The sequence below is a fragment of the Heterodontus francisci genome, chromosome 1 (genome assembly GCF_036365525.1).
Source record: "Heterodontus francisci isolate sHetFra1 chromosome 1, sHetFra1.hap1, whole genome shotgun sequence".
NCBI classification, from domain to species: domain Eukaryota; kingdom Metazoa; phylum Chordata; class Chondrichthyes; order Heterodontiformes; family Heterodontidae; genus Heterodontus; species Heterodontus francisci.
This window is the reverse complement of record NC_090371.1, coordinates 248,930,378-248,948,268: the sequence shown is the minus strand read 5'-3', so window position 1 is coordinate 248,948,268 and position 17,891 is coordinate 248,930,378.

The window sequence follows — 17,891 nt, the reverse complement described above, 5'->3', positions numbered from 1 at the left end:
CCCGCACCTCTACCCTCACCCCTTCCCCTCCCTCCCAGAACCGTGACAGGGTTCCCCTTGTCCTCACTTTTCATCCCACCAGCCTCCATATCCAAAGGATCATCCTCCGCCATTTTCGCCACCTCCAGCGTGATGCCACTACCAGTCGCATCTTCCCCTCCCTTCCCCTGTCAGCATTCCGAAGGGATCGTTCCCTCCGCGACACCCTGGTCCACTCCTCCATTACCCCCACCACCTCGTCCCCATCCCAGGGCACCTTCCCTTGCAATCGCAGGAGGTGTAATACCTGCCCATTTACCTCCTCTCTCCTCACTATCCCAGGCCCCAAACACTCCTTTCAGGTGAAGCAGCGATTTACTTGTACTTCTTTCAATGTAGTATACTGTATTCGCTGCTCACAGTGTGGTCTCCTCTACATTGGGGAGACCAAGCGCAGACTGGGTGACCGCTTTGCGGAACATCTCCGCTCAGTCCGCAAGCAGGACCCTGAGCTTCCGGTTGCTTGCCATTTCAACACTCCCCCCTGCTCTCATGCTCACATCTCTGTCCTGGGATTGCTGCAGTGTTCCAGTGAACATCAACGCAAGCTCGAGGAACAGCATCTCATCTACCGATTAGGCACACTACAGCCTGCCGGACTGAACATTGAGTTCAATAATTTCAGAGCATGACAGCCCCCCACTTTACTTTCATTTTTAGTCATTTTTAGTTATTTTTTCTTCCTTTTTTTTTGCATTCCTTTTTACATTTTTTGCATTTATTTCATTTCATCTTAGTTTGTTCAGTTTGCTTACCCACTGTTTTTTTCAGGTTGTTTTTCTTCAGGTTTGCACTTGCTGATGTTCTATATTCAGTATATTCACACCTAATCTGTACTAATGCTTTGTCTTTCAAAACACCATTAACATATTGTTTGCCTTTGCTCTGTGACCTTTTGGTCAGCTATGTGGCCTGGTCCAATCTGCACCTTCTCCTTTGTTATCTCTTGCCCAACCCCCACCTCACTTGTTTATAATCTGTGACTTTTCTAATATTTGTCAGTTCCGAAGAAGGGTCACTGACCCGAAACGTTAACTCTGCTTCTCTTTCCACAGATGCTGCCAGACCTGCTGAGTGAATCCAGCATTTCTTGTTTTTGTTTCAGATTTCCAGCATCCGCAGTATTTTGCTTTTATATTATTGTATATCTTTTTATTTGTATACATCGATAGAAATAACATACTTCTAAGTCAAAAGCGGATGACTTCAAAAATTATTTCAATATCCTTAGAGAACCTGGACTGTTCAGAGACCAAAATTGAAAACTATGAGTTCGAGTAAGCAATACTCCAAAGCATCTGTGTGATACTGCATACCAATGTCTTTTACAATACGCTAGCATAGGTGCCAATTCTGAGTACAATAGCCAGGAAGGTCACCGCCATACTAATTACCAGTTCCCAACTAATTTATAGTTACAAATATATGACCAGTGCAACACCACTACAGTGACCAGAGTATGATCAGGCAACACCGACCCCCAGCACAATAGCCAGGCTTGCTTCTTAAAGACACATTATCAATATCCCTGCTTGTCTCTAAATTTTAATTTCCAGCCACACTGGGCACCAGATCCCAGGAAAGCAGCCAGGAATAGTCTGTGCAACAGAAGGTACCAATCCCTTCAGCTTTACTTGGGATGCAAATGATAAATGGCAGTATACATATAACAAGTGCCATTTAGATAGTTAGTGTAGACTAACTAGCATTTGGCTGACTGAAACTTTAGATATTATTTTTTGAATGACATTACATTAAAAACATTAAAATATTTGAATGTAACTTTTGCCATTTTAAACTCCGAAACTGGAGAAAGAAGACCTGTTCAGATGCTTTATCACCGTCGCTGTCAAGCTAGAAACATATGTTTTAAAGAACCTTATCCTTTTATTGGATCAGGCTAACTTTTGACTCTTCACTGTATTCACTTTCTATCATGCCCGGTCTTGTTTCCCTTATGTCAAAATGAGCACCAGATAGCAGGCGCTGACTCCCTTCTAAGCTTGATCTTTTTTATGGACCTTTTTGCTATCATAAAGGACATGACATTATTTAGCCCAAAATGCTCAGCATAGATTTGGCATCCCAGATATTATTGCTGCACTGCTGTAACTTCAAACTTCATACAATGAAAAAGAAAAGAAAGACTTGCATTTATTTACCGCTTTTCATGACAACCGGACGTCTCAAAGTGCTTTACAACCAATGAAGTATTTTTTGAAGTGTAGTCACTGTTGTAGTGTAGGAAATGCATCAGCCAATTTGCACACAAGCAAACTCCCAGAAACAGGAATGTGATAATGACCAAATATTCTGTTGTTATGATGTGGATTGAGGGATAAATATTGGCCAGGACACCAGAGAATTGCTGTGTGATTCTAAAATCTTAAATAGAATTACACAAAATCCACAGCACAGAAGCAGACCATTCGGCACAACGGGTCAATGCCAGTGTATATGCTCCACATGAACCACCTCCCGCTCCTCTTCATATAACCCTATCAGCGTATCCTGTCATGCACATCAGCATGTGGTAATTCATGGAGCCCTGCCTCCTCGCCTTGCGCCATGCTTGAGCAGCGGTGCCCTCAAGCTATACATGACCAACTGTCTCTCTCTAATGGAGAGAGATGCCTATTTTCCTTTGGCGCTATGGTTAGAACAATATCAGCATATCATTCTATTTATTTCTCCCTTATTTTCTTATCGAGCTTCCCATTAAATGCATTTTTTTGTTTTATCTTTCCCGAGCTTTGCGGTATGGCTTTTATTTTGCACATACGTATGATTTGTTTCCCACCGCTGTTATTACAACTAATTACATTTCTTCATGTGGTTTTGTATAATTTGCCTGGAAGAGGAAGTATTTTGTAATATTCTGACATGACAGCAGTGTTATAATGAAAGAGAGTATTTTACTCAGTAGCATACTCTATTTTGCAGAGCGTATTGTACCAGAAATAAGACACGATTACCTTTGTTTTAAAAATTGAGATGTTCTTCTGTCTCGTAGGAAACAGTTTCCTTTTTAAATAGTAGACAGTTTCTTACATAATTCCTTAATATTTCCCCCCTTCTCCGCTCACCTCCATTTTTGTAAGTTATTATTCTTACTCCTGCACCAAACAACATTCACCAGCAAGAGGACAAGCACGTTATCAGTTCCTAAGCTTCAGCTGATCTCAAGGCACTTTCTTAAAGGTATATGATAGTTAGGGTTGCCAACTATGGTTGGAACTATTCCTGGAGATGTCGTCATATGACCTCCTGCCTCCAACTGCCCCATATTCACACTTCTTTCATTGGTCATTCAACATGCCCTTCCTCTTGATGCTCCAACTTTCCAGCTGATTGGAAAGGGAATAGACTCTTCGTTCCCTGATTGAATGATTCTTGACTTTCAATTAGACAGCCTTTTTCCCCATGTCTGATATTTTTATAACTAATTAATACATTGTTTTTATTGAAACTACGAATTTTTCCTGGGTTGCTCCCAACCATGACTTGGAGATTAGTCCTTAATTTTTGGAGAGAACAAGGCAATTCTGAAGTGTCGGCAAATTATCCTCAATGAAAGGAACTTGTTTCTGTCTGGCACCTGTTTCAAATTATCCAACTGGGAGGACACTCGCTTTTTGAAGAATCACACCAGGCAACCCGCCAGTGTGTGATGTAATGGGAAAATTTCATTTATTCTTTTCTGCCAGTGGGGAGTAATGCTGAAACGAAGTGTGAATCAGAGAATGGAGGTTTACAGTGCTGTTGTCCTATTTCCAATCTACACTTAACTTCGAGCATCATTGTCTGTTGAGAGCACTGAATTTACCCTAGTGTGGTAGTACACTGACACTCTGGTGCTGATAATGCAATGGAAAGCATCTGAACTGCCACTGTTCTTTGAGTGTTGGAGCCTATGCTATGGGCCACAGAGGCCTGAGGCAATTGTTCGCTTCTGTGCAATTTTGTCTTGTTTGATGAGACAAGTTAAGGAGACTTTTTGGAGTCTTCCTGATAGCACCTTAAACCTGTACTACTTCTTTTATCTGTGGCTGTTTGTATAGGTGAAGCTGTTGACAGCTTTGACTTCTCCCTATGTGGATGTATTTCTCTTTGCATGTTTTGATGGAGGAGAATCAGAGGAGGGTGAAATTAGGACTGAAATCTATGATGCGACTCATTTCTATAGGCACTGGCTTTTATATCTAGTCCATTCCAGGAACATGCCTGTGCAGGATTCCGAAGGATAGGATAAGAGTCATCTATTTTTGTGGAAAGCAGTCAGTAGCATATAACAGCTCTCTATTTCTACTGTGCAGCCTGGACTCCTACAAGTGCACGGCAATATTGATTACAGTCATACGACCATATATGGGCAATGCAACTTCATTCACGAATACGAAAAGCTGCAAATCCGTTACTTCCAAATTATCTGTGATGACAATCATGTGACCATACATGGTCTTTTCCTCGATGTAACCCCCTTAATCATGAATATAAAGGGCTACAAATCCATGCTGTGCAAGTTGTGTGTAGCAATAGGAACAGAATCATGGATGTCAATGCTCACTACCCTGCCAACTTCTGTGGTTCTTTACCTTGTGGCTGTTAACTATGCCAGCATTACTTAAAAGCAATGCTCCCTCTAAGCTGTCAGGGTGCATGGCTGTGCAGCAACCGGCAATGTACCAAGCAGGGAACAAGCAAGTCAGGTGCAACCAATATTCCCATTAAGATGTATACATCTGTGGATGCGTAACAATCTTAAAGGGACCGCACAGTGCAACAAACAGGACTCGCACAGCAAAGAGAAATTAGAAGGAACATTGCTTGAAAGACAAAGAAAGATCTAGGAATGGCCATTGGGGACGAAGGATTATGCTTTACAGCACAATATCCCCCTAAGACGGGAGAGAACAGGCACAATGTGTTACACTATTCCATTAGGATCATAGTGGGACACAATTTTGGCCACTACGAACAGTCGTGTCATAGTTTTGATAGGTTAGGTGGACGCAGCCCTATCATGACCTCCAAGATTATTTTTGCCTGCTGTATCCTGCGTAACTTTGCCCTGCAAAGTGACCTAACAATGTAGCAGACAGACGAAAGACAGCAACAAACAAAAGAAAATGAAGCCAACCAGGTGATAGAGAAACTGGAATCACAATAAATAGTTCAATCTGTCAGAATCATAAGGGATGGGGCTAATCAACTAAAGCTTTAATTAAGTGTCGTATACTATCAATACAACAAACTCATTTCCACCGACACCCTTGCTAAAAAAAACTTTGTCTGCATTGGGCTCAGTTGTCGATCAACACCCATGACTGCAACATCATTTATCCCTCACATACCAAATGAACCACATTTCAATCTCAGTCAAGTTCATACATCTGTATTCAATATGATTTGGTCCAGTGCTTCCCTTTATTGAAAACATGTGTTGGGAGGCTTCTACTTTTTAACTGTATGCTCCTTCTAAATCACCTGCCAGTGGGAGGACAGAGTGAGGTGAATGGTTGCTGAGCATTAGCATTTTTCTTTAGAGATAGAGCTGGCAGAATACTTTCTTGTGCTTGCTCAGAATCTGACCCCACAACTGCAGGCACTACAGTAAGTGATCAGATGGCTTCCTCAGCCTGTATGTTTGGGAACGTATCTGCAGTCATTTGATATGACTTTGTTCTGAAAGACATTACCAATCTCCATGCCAGTCCCTGTCATTCTCCTGCTGCTGGGAGCTCCTTCAGAACCACTACAGATCTGTTTAAGAATAAAACCGTGTAGAGCAATGAGGTTTTTGAAGCCTTGTGTGATTGCTGTCTCAAGCTAATTCCAAAATATGGTGAATACAATTAAGGCAGACAGTTGTAGATTTGTGCCTAAGGACTTTATAGCTTCAGACAAAGCCTTCTCCACAGTTATTTAGAGATACAGCACTGAAACAGGCCCTTCAGCCCACCGAGTCTGTGCCGACCAACAACCACCCATTTACAATAACCCTACAGTAATCCCATATTCCCTATCACCTCCCTACACTAGGGGCAATTTACAATGGCCAATTTACCTATCACCTGCAAGTCTTTTGGATGTGGGAGGAAACCGGAGCACCCGGCGAAAACCCACGCGGACACAGGGAGAACTTGCAAACTCCTCACAGGCAGTACCCAGAATCGAACCCGGGTCCCTGGAGCTGTGAGGCTGCGGTGCTAACCACTGCGCCACTGTGCCGCCCTATCCCTATGCCTATCCTTACAACCCCAGATGAAAAGGTCATGGCAGAGGGCTTTGGAGCGGCTAGATTCTCCACGGTGGTCTACAGCTCAGTAAAGTGATCATAAAGTAATGACTAGCTTTGGGTTGTGAATCCTCCATGGGCACTCACATAATGAGTGAACTGCTTGGCACACTCTCAAGTTACTCCATGAAATGCTGATTTTGAGTCGCTAAAGTATGTTTGTAGGCAGGCCAGTCAGATTAAATCACTGAGCTCCAACTGAAGGAGATCTCAGTCTAACCCTTTCACCAGCAGGTTGCATGCTCTGGAATTCCACCTTAACTTACTCCTCCTCACTAGTGCTCTGTGCTTCATCAAGTGCTCCCTCCTGCAGTGGATATATCGGTGACGGTGCGTGCCACTGTATAATTGGATGATTCAGGGTGATGTGAGATGCTAGGTTGAAGCTATATATTTGACACACTTATTCCTGGGCACCTAGAGCAGCAGCAGAAGAATGTAATTTACAATCCTTCTAGGAAGACACCCCTTGATAAATTGATGCACTTTGCTGTACATTGCACTGTGTTACACTGCAATGCTGCAATGTCTGCTTGTGTGTGATTAAAAGAATAAGGAGATAAAGAATAAAAAATAAAAAGTATTAGCTATGAGCTTAGGGGCAGCTTTAAGTTCAAGCTCCCCAGCCCCTCAATTCCCTCCATGCTCATAATCTGTCCTCATAAGGAGTCAAAGATCAAAAGCTTTCATGATCCCCTCCTCTCTACAAGCACAACCTTCTATTGTGTTCTGCCTTTTCCCAAAATAAGGTAGAAAAGTGAGATATGTTGGAAAGAGCAAGGATAAGTGCTTCAGAGGTACTCAGGACACTAACCACCTTCAATGCATTTGTGAGAAAGCAGCATTATGGAACAAAAACAAAAAGAGCTGGAAATATTCAGCAGGTCTGGCAGCATCTGTGGAGAGAGAAGCAGAGTTAACATTTCAGGTCAATGACCTTGCATCAGAAGTGGTCAGCCAGTTCTAATGAAAGGTCACTGACCTGAAACATTAACTGCTTCTCTCTCCACAGATGCTGCCAGGAAATGTTAACTCTGCTTCTCTCTCCACAGATGCTGCTAGACATGCTGAGTATTTCCAGAACTTTTTGTTTTATTTCAGATTTCCAGCATCTCCAGTATTTTGCTTTTTGGTGTTGTTTCTTGCCATAGTTAGCAGACAACGCTGTCAGCACTTTAACATGGCACAATTACACAATGCTGTAGAATAGAAGCATGTTTGTACAAATAGAAAACCGAACATTTGGTAAATTTCATTTCATTTTCCCTTTGTGATGGTGCAGCACATTTACAATGAAGAGAAACAAGGAGGTGTTGCAAAACAGCCTATTGATATGTCTATTTGCACACATGCCTTGTGTAGGGCCAAAACATTCCTTATCTGTCCCGGCTTTCAGCCACGGGCAAGACAACATTTATGTGCTCTTACTGTCGGGAATCTCATCTAAAAATATAACAGACCTTGGGCTAGAAATTGGTCCATGCTTTTCTCGGACACAGGGGGTCACAATTTGCACCATGCCCACACCTGTTCCTATGAAGATAGGCTTCACGCAAACTTTTTGATGCCTTCTCATTTGCCTGGTCCAAGCAGAGGGCTGAGCAGTGTTCACAGGTAGCACATTGTGCAGACATCCTGCTCTTCTTAAAGGCAGTCTGTCCCTCTGAAAAGGAAAGCTGCACTCAATATCGGAGGCTGCTGCTGAGTATTGCAAATTGAAACAAGAAAAATGGAACAGCTGGGCAGAGAGAAAGCCCCCAGGTTCATGGATGTGGTGCTGGAGGCCTTAGTGGTGGTGGTGGACAGGAGGAGAGAGGCTATTTTTCCCCAGGGGGAACAGGAGGCCCTCAAGGAACACCCTCAGAAGAGAATGGGAGCAGGTGACCGTGGAGGTCAATTTCCAGGGTCTGGCCCCAAGGACCTGACAGCACTGTCACAAGAAGTTTAACGATCTCAAGCAAATGGTCAAGGTCAGTGACTACCTCTTCACATGACATCTCCAACCCAACACTCCATCAACCTCTCACGCCGTTCAATGCACCGCACCCCCATCACTCACCCAGCAGCTGTCCCTGGCACTCAGAACCCAGGCCTAACATCCAGGTATTCTACCTCAATCCTGTGGAGTCCTGCAGTATGCCCCAGTGAAGGTTTCATGTATTGAGGTGGTCTGCTGTGCTTTGCGCAATCTAGCACTGCAGAGGGGTGGGCCTTACATGAAGAGGATGTTATTGATCGCTGGCACGGAGGATGTGAAGAGGGGTAATGAGCAGGCAGCACTGGATCTTGTCCACACTCAGAGCACTATAAAAGGAGTCCCCAGCTGTGGAGGTCAGCCTCTCCTCCTCCCTTTCAAGGCTCATTGGAACCTCCCTGCTGACCAGAGAAGGATGAGGGGCTGGAGAAGACTCCAGGCACCTTGTCCTTCTCTCGCCTTGCCACTGCTGCATTGAGCTCATGTCCAAGGCAATGGTGTGCAGAGCTGCGCTCATTTGTGACATCTGGGTCTCCATGAGGGTCACCAACCTCTCGATGAAGGAAGCCATGTGCTCACACATCTAAGACATGGCAGAACTCATGGCATGGATGGACTTCTCCATCATCTGCTCCAGGCTGCGCATGGAATCTGGCATCTCCGCCAGATGTTGCCTTACCTCTCTCTACAACTCCAGCATGTCGAAACCAGAGTCCTGTCATCATCCTGGGGCTCAGCATGGGCCTGGCCACTCACAGTCCTGCGACTGTCAGAGGCCTCAGCGGTCTCAGCCTCAGCCAGCTGCTTGGGCATGTGCGTAGTGCTCTCACCAGCTTGTGACCCTGATTTTAAGGACGAGTACAAACCCACCGAGGTGAAAGTATCTGCGCTGGTGGAAGGTTCAGGGGAATCATGTGATGATGCATCCTCTGACTACTAATCTTCCTCAGAGGTACAGCTGTGCCCTTTCAGCTAGAGCCTCCTGTGGATGGTGACCTGCATAAGAGAAAACAAACATGTGTGGGTTAGGCTGTGCAGATCTTGTTATGCCAGCCATGTGTGATGTGAATCTCCAGAAGTGTAGAGGATGTCAATGCAGACAATCCTCACTCTCTTCTGCAGAGACTCCAGTCTCACCATTCACTATCGAGTAGCCGCCCTAGGTCCCCACTAGCTCCAGTGCCTCCGCCTCAGCCGTGGAAAGAGGCTGGATATCGGCTATTCCTCTGCCAGTCCACAAGGTCTCCTTGGCATTGTGGGCCCGTTTTGTCCTGCAAGTGGAAAGAGGGTAAGACTTCGCAGGAAGCGCAACAGAACAGTTCTGCTAGTGGTGGCCTTTGGTCCCCTGATGGGGCTTCCTACATGGCTCTTCCCCACATCCACTCTCAGGGAAGATGGGGACCTCCAGCTACCTGATGCAAGAACTAAATATCAGTGACTCACATGCCATTTAACACTTAGTCATGTTGACTTGATTTCAACAACAAATGAAATACAATCATTTTCATAATGATAAAAAAAGACTTGCATTTATATACCGAATCCTCATGACATTAGGGCGTTCTAAAGCACTTTACAGCCAAGGAAATATTTTTGAAATGGAGTCACTGTTGTAATCAGGTGCAAAATCTTTGCCAATACTAATTCATATCTTTTATCGCCAAAAGGGCCTTCACGCATGCAGCAGGTGCATGAACCTTGCAAACGACAAATCATCAGAGGAGCTGAATGCAACTGAAGGGGCACAGTCACAGTCAGCAGAGGGGTATCAGTGAACTGTGGCTAGCCCATAAGGGGAATGATGGTGAAAGGGGACATGGATGTGGAGACTCCAATCAAAATGCTTCCAATTCTCACTCATTGCCTCCCCCTCATGCAAAACTCGACATGCTGCTTCATCTCCTGATGTTTGAGCCTTCCCCAGCACAGGTGCAGGTCTTTGGCGAGACCCTCATGGGCTCCAAAACCCAGTGGGCATCGACCAAGAGCAAATCAGCAGTCAGAGCAGGGGTCTTAGAAGCCTTCCTTTGCTGAAGCTACATGGTCTGTACCATGTAGGATTGGTACGAAATGAATATTGGAGCTTTGTCGTTGCACAAGGGTATGCTCATGGGTGTATGAGAAAATGCTATGTTGTGAACTTTCCAATCTTTAGTAGAATAGTATAAATTTTATTAGTCTGCACCATAAGAACATAAGAAACAAGAGCATGCGCAGACATTTCAGCCTTTCGAGCCTGCTCTGCCATTCAATGATGTCTAGGCTGATCTTCTATCTCAACATAATTTTCCCCCATTAACCCCTTGATGTTTTTAATATGTAGAAATCTATCGATCTCAGTATTGAACATACTCAACGGCTGAGCCTTCACAGGCCTCTGGGGCAGAGAATTCCAAAGATTCACCATCCTCTGAGTGAAGAAATTCCTCCTCATCTTAGTCCTAAATGGCCTGCCCCTTATTCTGAGACTATTCTGTCCCCTGATTTTAGACTCCCCAGCCAGGGGAAACATCCTTCCTGCATCTACCCTGTGGAGCCCGATAAGAATTCTGTATGTTTGATGTGATCTCATTCTTCTAAACTCCAGAGAATAAAGGCCCAGTCTATTTAATCGTTCCTCATAGGACAATCCTGCCATCTCAGGAAGTAGTTTGGTGAACCTTCGTTGCACGCCCTCTATGGCAAGTATGTCTTTCCTTAGGTAAGGCGACCAAAACGGCACACAGTACTCCAGATGCAGTCTCATCAAGGCTCTATATAATTGCAGTTAGACATTTTTACTCCTGTACCTAAATCCTCTTGCAATAAAGGCCAACATACTATTTGCCTTCTTAATTGCTTGCTGTACCTGCATGTTAGCTTTCAGTGACTCATGAACAAGGACACCCAAATTCCTTTGAAGTTCAACGCTTCCCAGCCTCTCACCATTTAAGAAACACTCTGTATTTCTGTTTTTCCTACCAAAGTGGATAATCTCACATTTTGCCACATTGTATTCCATCTGCCAAATTTTTGCCCTCTTGCTTAGCCTCTCCAAATCCCCTTGAAGGGTCTTTGCATCCTCCTCACAAATCACACTTTCACCTAGTTTTGTGTCATCTGCAAACTTGGAAATATTACATTTAATCCCCACATCTAATCATTGATATAGATTGTGAATAGCTAGGTCCCAAACACTGATCCTTGCGGTACCCCACTAGTCACAGACTGCCAACCTGAAAATGACTCATTTATTCCTATTCTTTGTTTTCTGTCCATTAACCAGTTCTCAATCCATGCCTGTATATTCCCCCCAATCCCATGTGCTCTAATTTTGTCTACTAACCTCTTGTGTGGGACCATATCAAAAGCTTTCTGAAAATCTGAATATACCATGTCCACTGGTTCCCCCTTATCTATTCTGCTACTGACATCCTTAAAAAACCCCAACAGGTTTGTTAAACATCGTTTCCCTTTCATAAATCCATATTGACTCTGCCCAATCCTACCATTACTTTCTAACTGCCCGGTTATCACATCCTTTATAATACATTCTAGCATTTTCTCTCCGATTGATGTTAGGCTATCAGGTCTATCAGTTCGCAGTTTTCTCTCTCCCTCCTTTCTTAAATAGTGGGGTTACAATTGCCACCTTCCAATCTGTGGGAACCATTCCAGAGCCTATAGAATTTTGAAAGATGAACACCAATGCATCGATTATCTCTACAGCCACCTCTTTCAACACTCTGGGATGTAGATCATCAGGTCTAGGGGATTTATCTACCTTAAGTCCCATTAATTTCTCCAGTACTTTTTTTTTTACTAATATTGCAGTTCTTCATTTACACTTGTCCCTTGATTCTCTATTAATTCTGGGAGGTTTTTAGTATTTTCCTCCATGAAGTATTTGTTTAGTTTCTCTGCCATTTTTTCATTCCCCATTATAAATTCTCCTACTCCACTTGTATTGGACCCACATTTGTTTTTGCTAATCTTTTCCTTTTTACATAACCTATAGAAACCTTTACAGTCCATTTTTTATATTTCTCACTAGTTTACGCTCATATTTTATTTTCCCTTTCTTAAACTTTTTCTTGGCCCTCCTTTGTAGAATTATATAATGCTCCCAATCCTCAGGCTAACCATTTTTTGGCAACTTTATACACCTCTTCCTTTGATCTAATGCAATCCTTGAATTCTTTTGTTGCCACAGTTGGAACACTTTCCTTGCTGGATTTTTTGCACTAAAGGATTTTTATTGTAAACTATGTATTAGTTCTTTAAATGTTAGCCATTGCCTGGCCACGATCATACCTTTTAATGTAGTTTCCCAATCCACCATAGACAATTTGCCCCTCATACCTTCATAGTTTCCTTTCTTAGATTTAAGACCCTAGTTTCTGATTGAGCTAAATCACTTTCAAACATAATGTAAAATTTAATCATACTATGGTGACTCTTTCCTAATTGCTCCTTTACAACACAATTAGTAATTAGCCCTTTTTCATTGCACATTACTAAATCTAAAATAGCCGGTTCCCTAATTGGTTCCTCTAAGTACTGCTCCAGAAAACCACCTCACATACATTCCAAGAATTTGTTCTCCACAACATTAGTACTAATTATGTTTACTAGGTCTATAGGCAGATTCAAATCCCCCATGATTATTATATTACCCTTGTTACACATACCTCTAATTCCCTGATTTATATTGTGATTTGCATTACCACTGCTATTTGGTGGCCCATAAACAACTCGCACCAATGCTCTCTGCCCCTTGCTGTTTCTTAGTTCCACCCAAACTGATTCTACATCTCGATCTTTAGAACTAAGGTCATCTTTCACTACAGTACTAATGCCCTCTTTAATTAACAGAGCTACCCCACCACCTTTTCCCAGCTTCCTGTCTTTCCTGAATGTCACGTTCCCTGGGATATTCAGGTCCCAGCTTTGGTTTCCTTGTAGCTACGTCTCTGTAATGGATATCAGGTCATACTTATGACTTTCTATTTGACCTTAGTTCATCTGTTTTGATTGCCCATCTGTTGTCTTGCCCATGCTTGGTCACTGGGTGGCAAGTCACCTTTTAACTTGTTTTATGATGAATGTGGAGACATGAATTGACAGGTACCAATAGAGAAATGTTCAAGGTGTGGTTGGTTTTTTGCAAGACTGCTTTGTGTCAGTGGCATTGGGAGTTGGGGTTCAGGGGTGGGAAGAGTGACTGTTTCATATGGATCTGACATTGATCCAGTAGATCAACTTAAGTGAAGCTGGCATTGTCAAGGGCATCTCTGGAATCCTGGTCTGCAATGTGAGAATCTAGCTGGTGCCACATTGCCCAAATTGCCTTCTTCCTCCTTGCCCTCCTCAGTTCTTTTTAATTTATTCATGGGATGTGAGCATCACTGGCAAGGCCAGCATTTATTAAGAATCCTTAATTGCCCTTGAGAAGGTGGTGTTGAACCACCTTCTTGAACCCCTGAAGTCTATGTCATGTAGGTGTACCGACAGTGCTGTTAGGGAGGAAGTTTCAGAATTTTAACCCAGCGCCAATGAAGGAACAGCGATATATTTCCAAGTCAGGATGGTGTATGACTCAGAAAGGAGCTTGCAGGTGGTGATGTTCCCATGCATCTGCTATCCTTGTTCTGCTAGGTGATAGAGGTCACTCCTCCTCTTCCTGCAATCGTCCACAGATGATCTGCGTTCTGCACCATGTTCCAACTGCAGGTCCAAACCTCGCTGTTGTATGGAATGCAGCACACCACCATCATTCCGGAGACCCTGACTGGTGCACACTGTAGGGCACCTCCAGGTCTGTCTAGGCACCTGAAGCGCATCTTGTTTCATCACACATCTGGTGGTCATATGACATTCATTGTAGCACGATTGGACTTCATTGGTCAGGTTTCTGATTGGTATCCCTTATCTCCTAGCAGTCACCCCTCAAGTGTGCTTCCACGTCCAAAGAGGTTAGGTATCACCTTAGCCAAAGCATAGGTAAGATTGGAAAGTGGTGCAGACTAATAAAATTTATGTGATTCTGCTAAAGATGGGAAACTTCGCAACATGTATATTTCTGTGATTTCACACCAATTGCACATTATTGGAGGGAAAGCCCTTGTGATGTATGAATTCTCCTTGTTGATGTGTGATTGCACGGATTATTACATAGGTGCAGTTGATGGTGCCCAGCCCCTCTGGGAAGCCAGCCAGAGATACAAACTGGAGCACCCACTCATTCTGACTGGTGCCATCGCAGGCAAAGTTCACAAAATTGCCAGCCGGGTCAAACAAGCCATCAGTTGCATTTGTTGACCTCTGACTAGGTTATGAATCCTTCTGGAAGGATCTGGAGGCAAAACAGTTGAGAATGATTGTCACTTTGACAGCTATTTGTATTCCATGGCCACCAGGTGCAGGAGGGGATTGGTCTTCTAGGAGACTGTAGATGTCTACACGACAACCTGAGCCTCCTGAAGCACTGCTGTGCCACCATGTCAGGAAAATTCAGCCTCTCCCTGCATGCTATCTGCTGCAGTTAGTGCCCCTGCAAGCTGCATCCATCTGATGTTTTCCTCTCTGATATCCAGCTGCAGGTGTCTTGACAGCAGGCTACTACTGCTGCTACTGGTGTTGGGCCCGGTGCTGACCATATTTCTTCCCGTCTGAGATCCACTGTAAGACAGCCAGGGTGCCTCCCACCCTGTTGTGATTCAGAAAGTGTAAAAAGAGTGCTCCCCTCTCTGCTGCTACCCTCTCTGATGTTGTTGTCTCTGCTGTTGAGCTACAGGTCTCTGAACAGCAGGCTGGTGCTGGTACTGGTGCTGCTTGTGGTCATATTGGTCTTTGTCTGAGGTCCAACCTAAGGCACGGGACCTGTGCCACCGTGGCGGGCTTTATATATTGACAGCGGCCGCCCACCTCCAATCACGAGTGGTGGTGGCCTCAGTGATGCTGTACATGGCATCACCTGTTGAAGGACCAGGTGCTGGCGTAATTTTTAAAAAGCTGCCAGTCCTGCAAACAGTGCACCATAATACAGAATTCAGCCTTCACCCCATGCCCATCAGAGTACAAAGTTCACCCCTTCCCCACTCCATACCCATCAGAGTGCAGAGTTTTTTTAAATTTTCTCATGGGATGTGGGCATCACTGGCTAGATTAGCATTTATTGCCATCCCTAATTGCCCTTGAGAAGGTGTTGAGGTGGCGGTGAGCTTCCTTCTTGAACCGCTGCAGTTCTTGGGATGTAGGTACACCCACAGTGCTGTTTGGAAGGGAGTTCCAGGATTTTGACCCAGCTACAGTGAAGGAACAGCGATATAGTTCCAAGTCAGGATGGTGTGCAGCTTGGAGGGGAACTTGCAGGTGGTCGTGTTCCCATGCATCTGCTGCCTTTGTCCTTCTAATGGTAGAGGCCGCAGGTTTGGAAGATGGTGTCTAAGGAGCCTTGGTGAGTTGCTGAAGGTGCATCTTGTAGATGGTACACACTGCTGCCACGGTGCATCAGTGGTGAAGGGAGTGAATGTTGAAGGTTGTGAATGGTGTGCCAATCAAGTGGGCTGCTTTGTCCTGGATGGTGTCAAGCTTCTTGAGTGTTGTTGGAGCTGTACCCAACCAGGCAAGTGGAAAGTATTCCATCCCACTCCTGATTTGTGCTGTATAGATGGTGGACAGGCTTTGGGAAGTCAGAAACCAGTTGAACGTGCATGAGACTGAAGCTCTGCAGCTTGGAACTAGACACCACTTCATTGGTGTCTCATCAAAAGCAGTGCCATTCTTCCCATTCATTCTGATGAGATTTTTTATGGTGGCAAGGGAAAGCGGGTGGGCAGAACTGCTCTGTGGTCCGCGGGGTCTTTTGCCCCACCTAAGTGGTCTGCGAACGAAAAAGTTTAAGAACTACTGTCATGGAGTACCTCTTTCTCACCACAAGATGCTGGCCAATTTGAAACATAGGACCAGGAATAGGCCATTCAGCCCCTCATGCCTGTCTACCAATCAATGAGATCATGACTGATCTGTATCCTAACTTTATCCAGCTACCTCGGCTCCATATCTCTTAATGTATTTAGGTAGCAAAAATCTGTCGATCTCAGATTTAAAATTATAAGTCGAGCTAACATCTATTGCTTTTTGTGAGACAGACTTCCACACTTCTACTACACTTTGCATGATGATGTGTTTCCAAATGTTTCTCCTGAATGGCTTAGCTATGATTTTAAGGTTATATCCTGTTGTCTTAGACTCCCCATCAGCAGAAAGGTTTCTTTCTATCTACCCTACCAATTCCTTTCAAAATCCTAAAAACCTTTATAACAGTGTGTGTTTTTTATGTGCCAGTATTTTTTCAGAAAATTCTGGCCCAGTAACTTTATCTCTCTTGCCACAGATGGTGCCTGACTTGCCAAGTGTTTCCAGCATGTTCTGTTTTTAATTTCATCGTTATTACTGCTCATTAAGGTACTTTACCATTTGTATACTTAATTATTATTTTAATTATTCTCAGAACTATAATTCTCATCCCTTAAATTATCACTTGTGCATTTAATATTTCTTAGTCTAGTGATTTATTATTCATACATATTTTGCTGTGATGAATATGGGCAATCATTCCAGTGAATTTAATTATTAATATTATTATGATGATTATTAATATGCATGTCAGCTTGGTGGGTGTATTTTATTATTTTCACTCATCGTTAACATGCAGTCCCTCATGTATAGTGCTTTTATTGCTTACTTTATTCATAGAGCTGTAAAACCAGAGGGGTTTCTCTTCAATATGCACAAAACAGTTCCATATAAATTCTATTGACTGGATTTCATGGTCAGCAGTGAAGGAACAGCACTCACTACTGACCTCAAAGAAAGCTGCCCACCAAGATCTAGTGAGCTCTGTGGTGTGGATTTCTCCTTTCCTGATGTCAGTTTGAATCTGTTGCCAAGTCAAGGGGATCTTCAGCCTTCCAGCAACAGTGATGTCATCAAGCAGGATAAACTGCAAATCACATTGAAGTATTCTCATAGGCAGCAAACCAAGAAGTAAAAACTACTGAATCCCTTTACTTGTAATTATAAATTTTACAGATAGCACAATAAATGATTGGAATTAAGGTAGATGTTAAAATATCATAAACAAACTTTGAAAAAAGTTTATTATTTTAAAAACATGACATTTCTTATCATAATGGAGAAATTTGAGCATTTAGCAAATGTACTATTACTCTCAGGGCCAGTGAGGCTGTTTATAGAACATAGAACAGTACAGCACAGTACAGGCCCTTCGGCCCACGATGTTGTGCCGAACCTTTAACCTACTAGCAGCAATTATGAATTTAGTACACCATTAAAAATCCAGTTACACTCCATTGAACAAGCTGTAATTTTTTCAAGTGTTTTTACAGCAAGACTGAGTGTAAGAGTGGAAGTTCTCATCAGTTCAATGATTTCTAATTGATTGTAGTGTAGTGTGGGCCTCAACAGTGCACTCTCTGGAGCAGCATAGAATCACTGACAGCAACTTCCAGATTTCCTTGTTTATCTGCACATGTGTACTCCAGAGGTTTCTGTTGGTTTCAGAAAAGTAATGAT